Here is a 9,206-nt window from a genome sequence, read left to right on the forward strand (position 1 = left end):
ATGCCATTATGATTTAATAGAAAATAATACTTATATAAAGACGGATGATGGTTCCAAATCATCACTGCTACATTGCTGCATTTTCCCTGTTGCCAGACCACTGTATCTCTGCTGACAGTACTGCATTTCTGACAGTGGCGTACAATGTTGTATAACGTTAGCAGGGTTAGGACCGATTTATCACTCTCAGACGCTTGATGAATATGGGCCCAGGCGTAACTTTGAATTTAATGTTGGTGTGGTCTGAGTATTTGGCTAAAACATTTAATTGAAGTCTTTTATAGTAACTTTAAGATGGAAGTTCACAACAAAATTAATGATAATATTAAAGGAAATGTTAATCCCAGGTTTTTCAGTTGCTGTAGTTCAAAGCAGTGGAAGCTCCTTGCCTATTAATTAATTAATTAATTACTACTTGTAATTTATTATAGGGCAAGCCTCTGGATATTGTCCTGAATTGTGCTTATACCCCAAGTGACATATCTGAATAAATTGCTTGCACATGAAATGTTAACAGTTGTAAAGCTTTCGGAAAGTGAACCCCGCCATACAGTAATGTTATGAAAAATTGATTGACACAGACATTGTTACTCAAGGAGTTTTCTTTGTTGTGTGAAATGACACAGCAAAAAAACTCACTGTAGAGTTTCTTTCCACTTCTGAAAAAAGTGAATACAAAGTACAAAGGCTAGTATGACAGAGCTTAAATTAAATACACTTCTTGGATGTTTTCACTTTGGTCTTGAAAATCTCGAGAATCTTGAAACTTTCACACTGTCTGGAGAGAATATCCCCCAAACCACACTCCCCTGAAACTCACCCAGATAGATTTAAGGAAGCCATTAAAGAGAATGAGTTAAGGAAAACCACAGGTATGATAACCTTTAACATATGCTATACTTTTATTTAATTATTTGTTCTTAAAAACACCAAATACAGTTTTTAGAACATTATTTTATAAAATTCTGACAAGCATCATATATTTTCTGCATTTATCCATTTGTATTAGACACTGAATACTGTTACCCCAAGATAACTGAAGTGTATGGGATAGCAAGAGACAATCAATTAAAACACCACCATACACAAGTTTAATCTTTAAAACATTTGGAAAACCTCAGAAACCAGCATGCTGGAGAAATATGTTGTGCCTCAATAAAGGCTTGCAGTAGAGAACACTACTGAACTGCTGACGCTTGAAGACAGTGTTACTGATTGCACTGCTCAGCTAAATGGTAAGGTTATCCACATATATAATGTAGCAAATAGAATTGCATAAATTGGTATAGATTTTTTTCTTCTGATTTTGGAAGAAATTTAATTTAGTGCTTAAAGAATGTACACCAGTACAGAGGGAAAACAACAACTTGTGATTTGTTGTTCAGACCTCCTGACTTCCAGACTCATGACCCAGTATCTTAATTCCTGAAGCAAGAGAGTTCTGCAAAAACAACATCCTGCACTTAATCCTACTGCAAGCAGAACAGTAGCTTTCATATATATGTACAGTATAATGTCTTTTCAATGTATTTTACAGTCTGTATGTTAGCTCCAATTTGTCGCCATTTTTGTTAAACAGGTTTTTCACAAATATGGTTTCACATATATCAGTACTACACACTGACTGATACGCAATTTTAAATTAATGTGCTTATCACTGGCTTTACCCCCAAAGTGTCATTAATATATATATATATATATATATATATATATATATATATATATATATATATGTATGGGTTTTTGGGGCACCAAAATGTATTTTGTCCATATAATCACTTTGTCACCTTATTGGAAATGCAAGACTTAATTATTGTTCAACTTCAGATGGGCTGAAACTAAGTGAAGTACATTAGATGGAGATTCTCATTAATATCTGTTACTTGGCCTGTGATGCGGGGCTTTAGAATCCTACATGTGCCAAATAATGTTGTTGGGAAACAAAGTCCAATTACATATTGTGTAAGTGGGGTCCTTGTGTATATAAGCTTGTTACAGTGACCTAAACTTTCAGTGAAATCAGAGAGTATAATTCTCCTGTTGGGGTAGACCGGTCTTTTGGCATAGTAGGTTTGTCACTGTGCTGGGTGGGGTTGGGTGGTGTGGAGCACTTGGAGATGCGTCTGATTTGATTCAAATCTGAGCAGGGGGCTCCGACCTGCACAAGCTACAATTGCAGAAGACACATATTATTGCCTCTCCACCAAGACATATGAGCTGCAGCCAAGGAATCCGATGTATATTGTTCCCAAAATCATAAATCTGCTGTATTGCCGTTAAAGTAGCTGTCTATTTGCAATGAAGCACAATGAAAAAATCTGCATGTTGATCTCAGACTGTCAGCACTTAAAAACAAATAACTGATGTCAAGCAACATTGCATTAACAGAGTGGTAATAGCCTTTTGCCATCATCTCCAAGAAGGATATCTCTGTAATCACGCATCCTTGACCCAAATGTATCTGTTTTATATGAAAAAGTGTACAAACCCCTTTCATCAGTACACAGGTTTTTTAGTAGTGGATTTGTTGATCTTTTGGGGGCAGTGTACCTCACATAAACACCTGTTTATCACCATAGCCAGGGTGTTAATGGTTTCTTTAAGTTATGTTAGTTCTTCTTTAAATGTGAGCAAGGATGCTTTCTCTAAAATAACGGTGTCAGCAAATCTTGATTTTGTGCATTCGCAAGGAATGTTGTGCCTTATCTTTCTACTGTTAAAAAACAGATAGGTCTCAAGTCCTATTTCTCTTGAACTTGGTTCAGTACAAGACGATCCACTAGAAGCAGCCAACATTTTCTTGATCAATTTGTGTTTGGTTATGTGCATGTGTCACTTTTATTGAAAGCTCTCCCAGTCTGCTGGAGAGCTTGGTCAGAGAGGTCAGAACAAGCCAAGACAATCTACGTAAAAATCTATATCGTTCTTCTGAATTAAATGCACTCTGTTTACAGTACATTGCTCTGCATGCTTCATTGGTGCGTTTTCACATTGTGTTCACTTATTCCATAAAAAAGAGTGCATCAATTAAACTTGCTCTGGAGAGAAAGGACAACTGGTTAAATAACTAACCAACCAAACTAGAAAACTATCAAACAATTATTGCTATTGGATACAGAATTTAAAATCAGATTACCCTTAACACTGTTGGATTGCAGATTTGCTTACACATTAGTTACTGATAAATCAGTTTCAGGATATCAAATTAAAGTAAACAAATACAAAAAGTAAATCTTCAATCTGTGTTCAATAAATCAGTTTAAGTTCACTACAGGGGAGAAAATTCAGACAACAGTGTGCACCCTATATGTTGTAGTTACTTTCATAACAATAGTTTGCTTAATACATGTATATGTTTTGTAGACAGGGAGGTTTATTCAGGGCAATACAAATATATATAAGATACAGCTTAGTTGTATTGCACAGCAACACATTGTTAAACACAAGTATGTAATTAGGAGTGCATATTTGCAACAGTTTAGATGGTAATCACATAATTACTGTTGCCATGTGTGTGTATGTATCATATGTTATCTTTTGACTCTTTCTCCCTGTTTTATTTTAGACAATGAATGATAACACCTACCCTCTGATATGTTTGTTTGGTTACACTTATCATTTATATATAAAAAAGCCATCTTCAGTTCAAATAGGTTTCTGTTTCTATGTGCATGGCATTTTCTGTGAGCAGTAATTAAGCAGAAACATCAAGCAGAAAAACAAGAGCAATTTAGGCAAAATAATATCTCCCTGTCAAAATAAGAAGCGAGCTGGGGATGTGTGAATATCTAAATAAAGAACTGCCTATAGAGGATGACTTATCCTACTGCAAATTGCTGTGGGATGCTTTAGGAAGATAAGATGATAATACCTTTTACGATTCAGAGAAAGCATCCTTCCTTCAAACCATGAGTTGGCATACTGAGGTTTTTAGCAAGTAGGTTCACAACTGGAAGGTCCCCTATCATCCTGTTTGGAATACAATATACTGTATACCATTTCTAGGACAGTGATCTTTAAATGGAAATCTTGATGAAGCAGCATTTTCTGGTCTATGGTGCAGGTTTATGGGGGGAAAATATTGAGAGAGTGTCAATTTGTGGCAATTTGTGAAATCTGTGGCATGTGGTGGTAGCTTAGTGCGGATGTTGTTTCAGGAGATGTCTATGTTGGACAAGTTCAGTAAGGCCACTGAAAGACAACCCTGGTGTCAGACTTTCACACAGCGTACACAGAAACATATTATTTTCATTACTAGAGTAGTAAATGTATTCCCAGTGGTGTTCCAGATATTGTTTCTTGTTTCAGATACACAGCTCTAAATTCAGAATTATAGTGCCTGTTTTTATACCATTCATAATCCCCAGTGAAATAAGCAACACTTGCTGTAATTGGTTAGACCACCATGCATACTATAAATACTGAAAGGCAAGCAATTGTATCCCAGTACGGACTTGGATGAGAAATGTATTGTAACTAAAAAACATCTGCATGGTTATGTTAATACCTGCACTTTTATGATTTTAAGATGTAACAAATGTTGTAAATGAGTATTTCACAGAGGTTTTTACAAAATAAAATACAGATAACATGCCACAGGTTAACAATCAGTCCAGGCAAATCCTAAGAGAGATCAGGATAATGAGGAAGAGGTACTAAAGGGACTAGCAGAATTAAAAACAAACAAATCACCTGGGCTAGATGGTATATTTCCAACAGGACTTAAAGAAATAAGGGAAATTATTTATACGCCGCTAAGTCAAATATTCCAAATGACACTTAGAACAGGGGATGTGCCAACTGACTGGAAGACGGCAAATGTCATACCAATCCACAAGAAAGGGGACAAAACTGAGCCAGGAAATGACAGACCAATCAGTCTCACCTGCATCACCTGTAAAATGTTGGAAAAAATTATTAGACAGAAAATAGGGGGGGAGCATCTTAATGAAAACCATATTCTTGGAGATAGTCAACATGGGTTTAGACAAGGCAGATCATGTCTTACTAATGACTAATGACAATCATAACCTGGGTTGGTGTGATAGTGTGAAAGGAGCTATTGAGGATGCTGGTGTGAAAGGGATTACAAAGAGACTACTTGAAATTAATCCATGAGACTACTGGGATGTGTGTTGATAAATATCATACTTTCTGTTAGAATATGTCTAGTTTATAATGAAACTCTTGTGTGTGCACAATTGGTTAACACGTCCCCTGGTCCTTAGAAAAAACTAGTTCATTTGAACTCCAGAGAGCCAATAGGATGATAGGATTACAGATGCAGGTAGACATAAGAACATAAGAACATTAGAAAGTTTACAAACGAGAGGAGGCCATTCGACCCATCGTGCTGGTTTGGTGTCCATTAATAACTGAGTGATCCAAGGATCCTATCCAGCCTATTTTTAAATGTTCCCAAATTTTTAGCTCAACCACATCGCTGGGGAGTTTGTTCCAGATTGTGATGACTCTCTGTGTGATGAAGCGTCTCCTGTTTTCTGTCTTGAATGCCTTGAAGCCCAATTTCCATTTGTGTCCCCGGGTTCGTGTGTCCCTGCTGATCTGGAAAAGCTCCTCTGGTTTGATGTGGTCGATGCAAAATCCCCTCCCTTTCAATAACCCACATGTTCACAGAAGAAATCAACCATTCTTGTTCTTGTTTAATAACTTATTTTTATTGTCTTTCAATGCATCCATACTGCCTGGAACTTAACTTACCTGTGCCTCCCGTTCTGCTAGAAGAGTCATGAAGCTCATTAGACTATTTTATGATGCTGTATTCATCCTAATAGATGAATACCCCCCTATTTCAGAATTTCCCCCCCGCGATATCCAATTTTGTTAAAATTTTTCTTTGGGATTTTCTATTATTTGGGTGCATGACCCAAGGTTATTGTTGCTCATGTAATTTGCACAGATTAAAGGAATGAATAAATAGTGACACAGGAGGTGACAATAGAGTTTGTATTTCTATCTATTGATTGTATTACACTGATATCATTTAATTTATTTTCACGTCTTTATTGGAATGGATTTTCTTAATTATGAGAGGAGAGGAGATGGCTGGAGATTTGATGGGGCGAGGGGTCTGGGTGAGTGCTCCACTGGCCAGTTAAGTATGGAGGGTGATCAGTGCCAAAATTAAGATTAAGAACGTGATTATGAACATGAAGATGGAAGATGATTATGAAGATGATTATGTGCATTGGATTAGCCAATAAGCGCACTGGCTACTGCCCGCTAGCTCTGTCACATTGCGCTGTTCTGTCACATTGAAAATGAAATACAAGAGACGCTACGGCATGTAGAAGCGCACTAAGAAATGTAAATGGCAAAGAGACAAACAGGAAATAAATATATACATGTTGAAAGTAATGAATGAATAAATAAATATTGAAATATGTAAACAAATAAATGAATAAATAAATAGATAGGCCTAAATGTCCATGTAGTCGTTTAATTGTGTATTTATTTTCTCTGTGTATTTATTTTAAATTTCAGTTTGGATAGTCCCCCATACTCTGAAACCGTGTAACTCCATGAAATGAAATATATTTGTAAAAAAATATATATGTATACCTAAAAAACACCATCCATACATCATAATTCGGACCCAAAAAATACCAGTCTCACAGTCGTGTGCCTTCACCACTACACAGTGCAGCGCTCTGGAGCCTGGCTGAAGGCACTGCGGTGACTCTGCATTGTGACGCGGGAGAAGGGGGTTCGAATCCCAGCCGTGGCTAGAACCCCTGAGTTGTTACATTATGAATATAGCCTTCCTATATCTGTATAGGTATGTGTTCCACAATACATTGTATAAAGCCTAAGATTAGTGCAAACCAGTACATTGTAGGACTTAATTTAACACCTCCCTTTATCTATAGATACCGTGTGAGCGAGTAGATGTGTCTCTGTAAATTTTCCCAGATAAAAACAAACAAAATACAAGATGGAAACTATTAAGTTTTAACTTCCACCGAAACACGTCTGTCCGCCATCGCTCTGCGTCTGACTTCCAACCACTTTCTATGGCAGTATTGTCTGCATCTTCATCTTCATCACCATCACTGGTATTTTTTGTGTCCGAATTATGATGTATGGAGGATGATTTTTGGTATATAAATATTTTTTTACAAATATATCTATCTATTTATTATTTATTCATCTATTTATTTGTTTATTTATATCAACATTTATTTATTCATTCATTAGTTTCAACATGTATATATTTATTTCCCGTTTGTCTCTTTGCTATTTGCATTTCTCAGTGTGATTCTACATTTCGTAGCGTCTCTTGTATTTCTTTTTTTTTTCAATGTGACAAAACATAGAACTCTGTCAATCAGAGCTAGCGGGCGGTAGCCAGTGCACTTATTGACTAATCCAATGCACATAATCATCTTCATGTTCATCTGTATAATCATCTTCCTAATCATGTTAATAATCACGTTCATCTTAATTTTGGCACTGATCACCCTCCATAGTTAAGTGCCTTTCTCTTTTAAAAAGCCTACTGCATCAGGTATAAAGGAATGTGAAGAGGATAACTGGGGTTCGGCAATATAGGAACGTCCTCTCTTTTGAATGACTGGAGATCGGGGGGATGGACAGGGACAACCGCTGCTAATTGATTCATTGATGGACATACTGGTTCGAGGCTATCCCTCCAGAAGGAGAGCTGGGTGCACTATGGACATGGGCAGCATTGTTGCCATTGGACTTATGCACGTGACTGGGGTTGGATTTAGCCAGGGGGATTTTTATAATTAGCTGTATGTGGTTTGTGTGTATGTGAGTTTAATTAGGATTGATGTCTTTTTAGGGATTGTGTAGGAAAGATTTATTTTGTGTGTCTGTTTGAAATGCACAATATGCGCCTGTGTGGAGTCTATTTTGAAGAGCTTGTGCTCTGCCTGTATTTGTGCTATATGGGAAATAAACTGAGGTCCTCTTCCTCACGTTAAAAATACAAAGAGTGGCATACTAGCAGTGGAGGGTTTTAGTGACGTGGGGTTAGTCTTAGTGGGGTTCTCCCAGATATACTATCATAGTGTTCAAATGACGAAATATACATAAATGTGCCAAATCATTAAGTTATGGGGGAGATTTCGCACTTAACAGACGCACATGCAAAGGGTCTTACGGAGAGGGGGAGAGGGAGGGCATTAACACCCATCTGATACATATTTGAAGTCGCGGAAAAGGTCCTCCTCCCCTGTGGTGCGGACCCTATCCTCTTGATGAGTGAGGACTGCTGAGGTGCGGAGGGCCTCACGGTCTTGGACGGTGGGGACAAAAGGAGGTGTCACCCTTCTCGATAGCAGCCCAGGCCAATCGACACTCTGAAACAAGAGAGAAGAGAAGAAGGATAAGGTGGTGCCGCCTTTGTGGAAAACAGCGGCCGTAAAACAGTTGTGTGCGCCACGTACCTCGTAGAAGGGATGCATCTTTACTTCTTCAAGGCCTCGGTCCCCGCCCCCAAGTCTAAATTCGGGCTCTTTCTCCAGAAACTGCAGATGATTCAAAACAAGAAGGAGAGGCACATTATTCTCCATCAATGGACCTACAGTTCAGACATGACATTAAAATCAAGTTCTCGTAGATCAAAGTGCTCATGAGCGCGTGTGCGTTGTTATTGCGAACCTCACTGCACTGCCACACAGTCACTGGGTCTTTCTGCAATTCCGTAACATTTAAATCACAGTGACATCCATTGAATATGGTTGGTAAGCAGGATAGCGAGGGACAAACTGGAGGAAAAAACATGTCAGAAAAATACAGCATACAGACCCCTATCAGGACGGAGTAGGCTTCTGCAGACAGGAACTCGGGGTACTGCACTTCTTGGTTAACGATATTGTCAACCACCTCCTGTACATTTTCACCCAAGAAAGGAGGCTATGGGCACAGGGAGAAAGACAGGAGAGCACATTAAAGGGTTACTCCGGACCGAACCGTTGAATATTCACAATCTGAGCCCAGGGATGCAAAAGTCACACAGACGCAAATATTGTACACTGCACAACCAAATGGTCAATTCACACCTTAGCCATGACTTATTAAAGCAGATCAATTCTAGAATACAAAGGAAAATGCATGGCTGCAATAACCGCAATCCTACTGAGAACCGAACCTGGTGAACAAAGTGTGCTGAAAGAGTTGCGATCTTAACCTGGCAATAAAGGCATGTGCTTTCGGTT

This window comes from Amia ocellicauda, chromosome 10 (genome assembly GCF_036373705.1).
Source record: "Amia ocellicauda isolate fAmiCal2 chromosome 10, fAmiCal2.hap1, whole genome shotgun sequence".
In the NCBI taxonomy this organism is placed as follows: domain Eukaryota; kingdom Metazoa; phylum Chordata; class Actinopteri; order Amiiformes; family Amiidae; genus Amia; species Amia ocellicauda.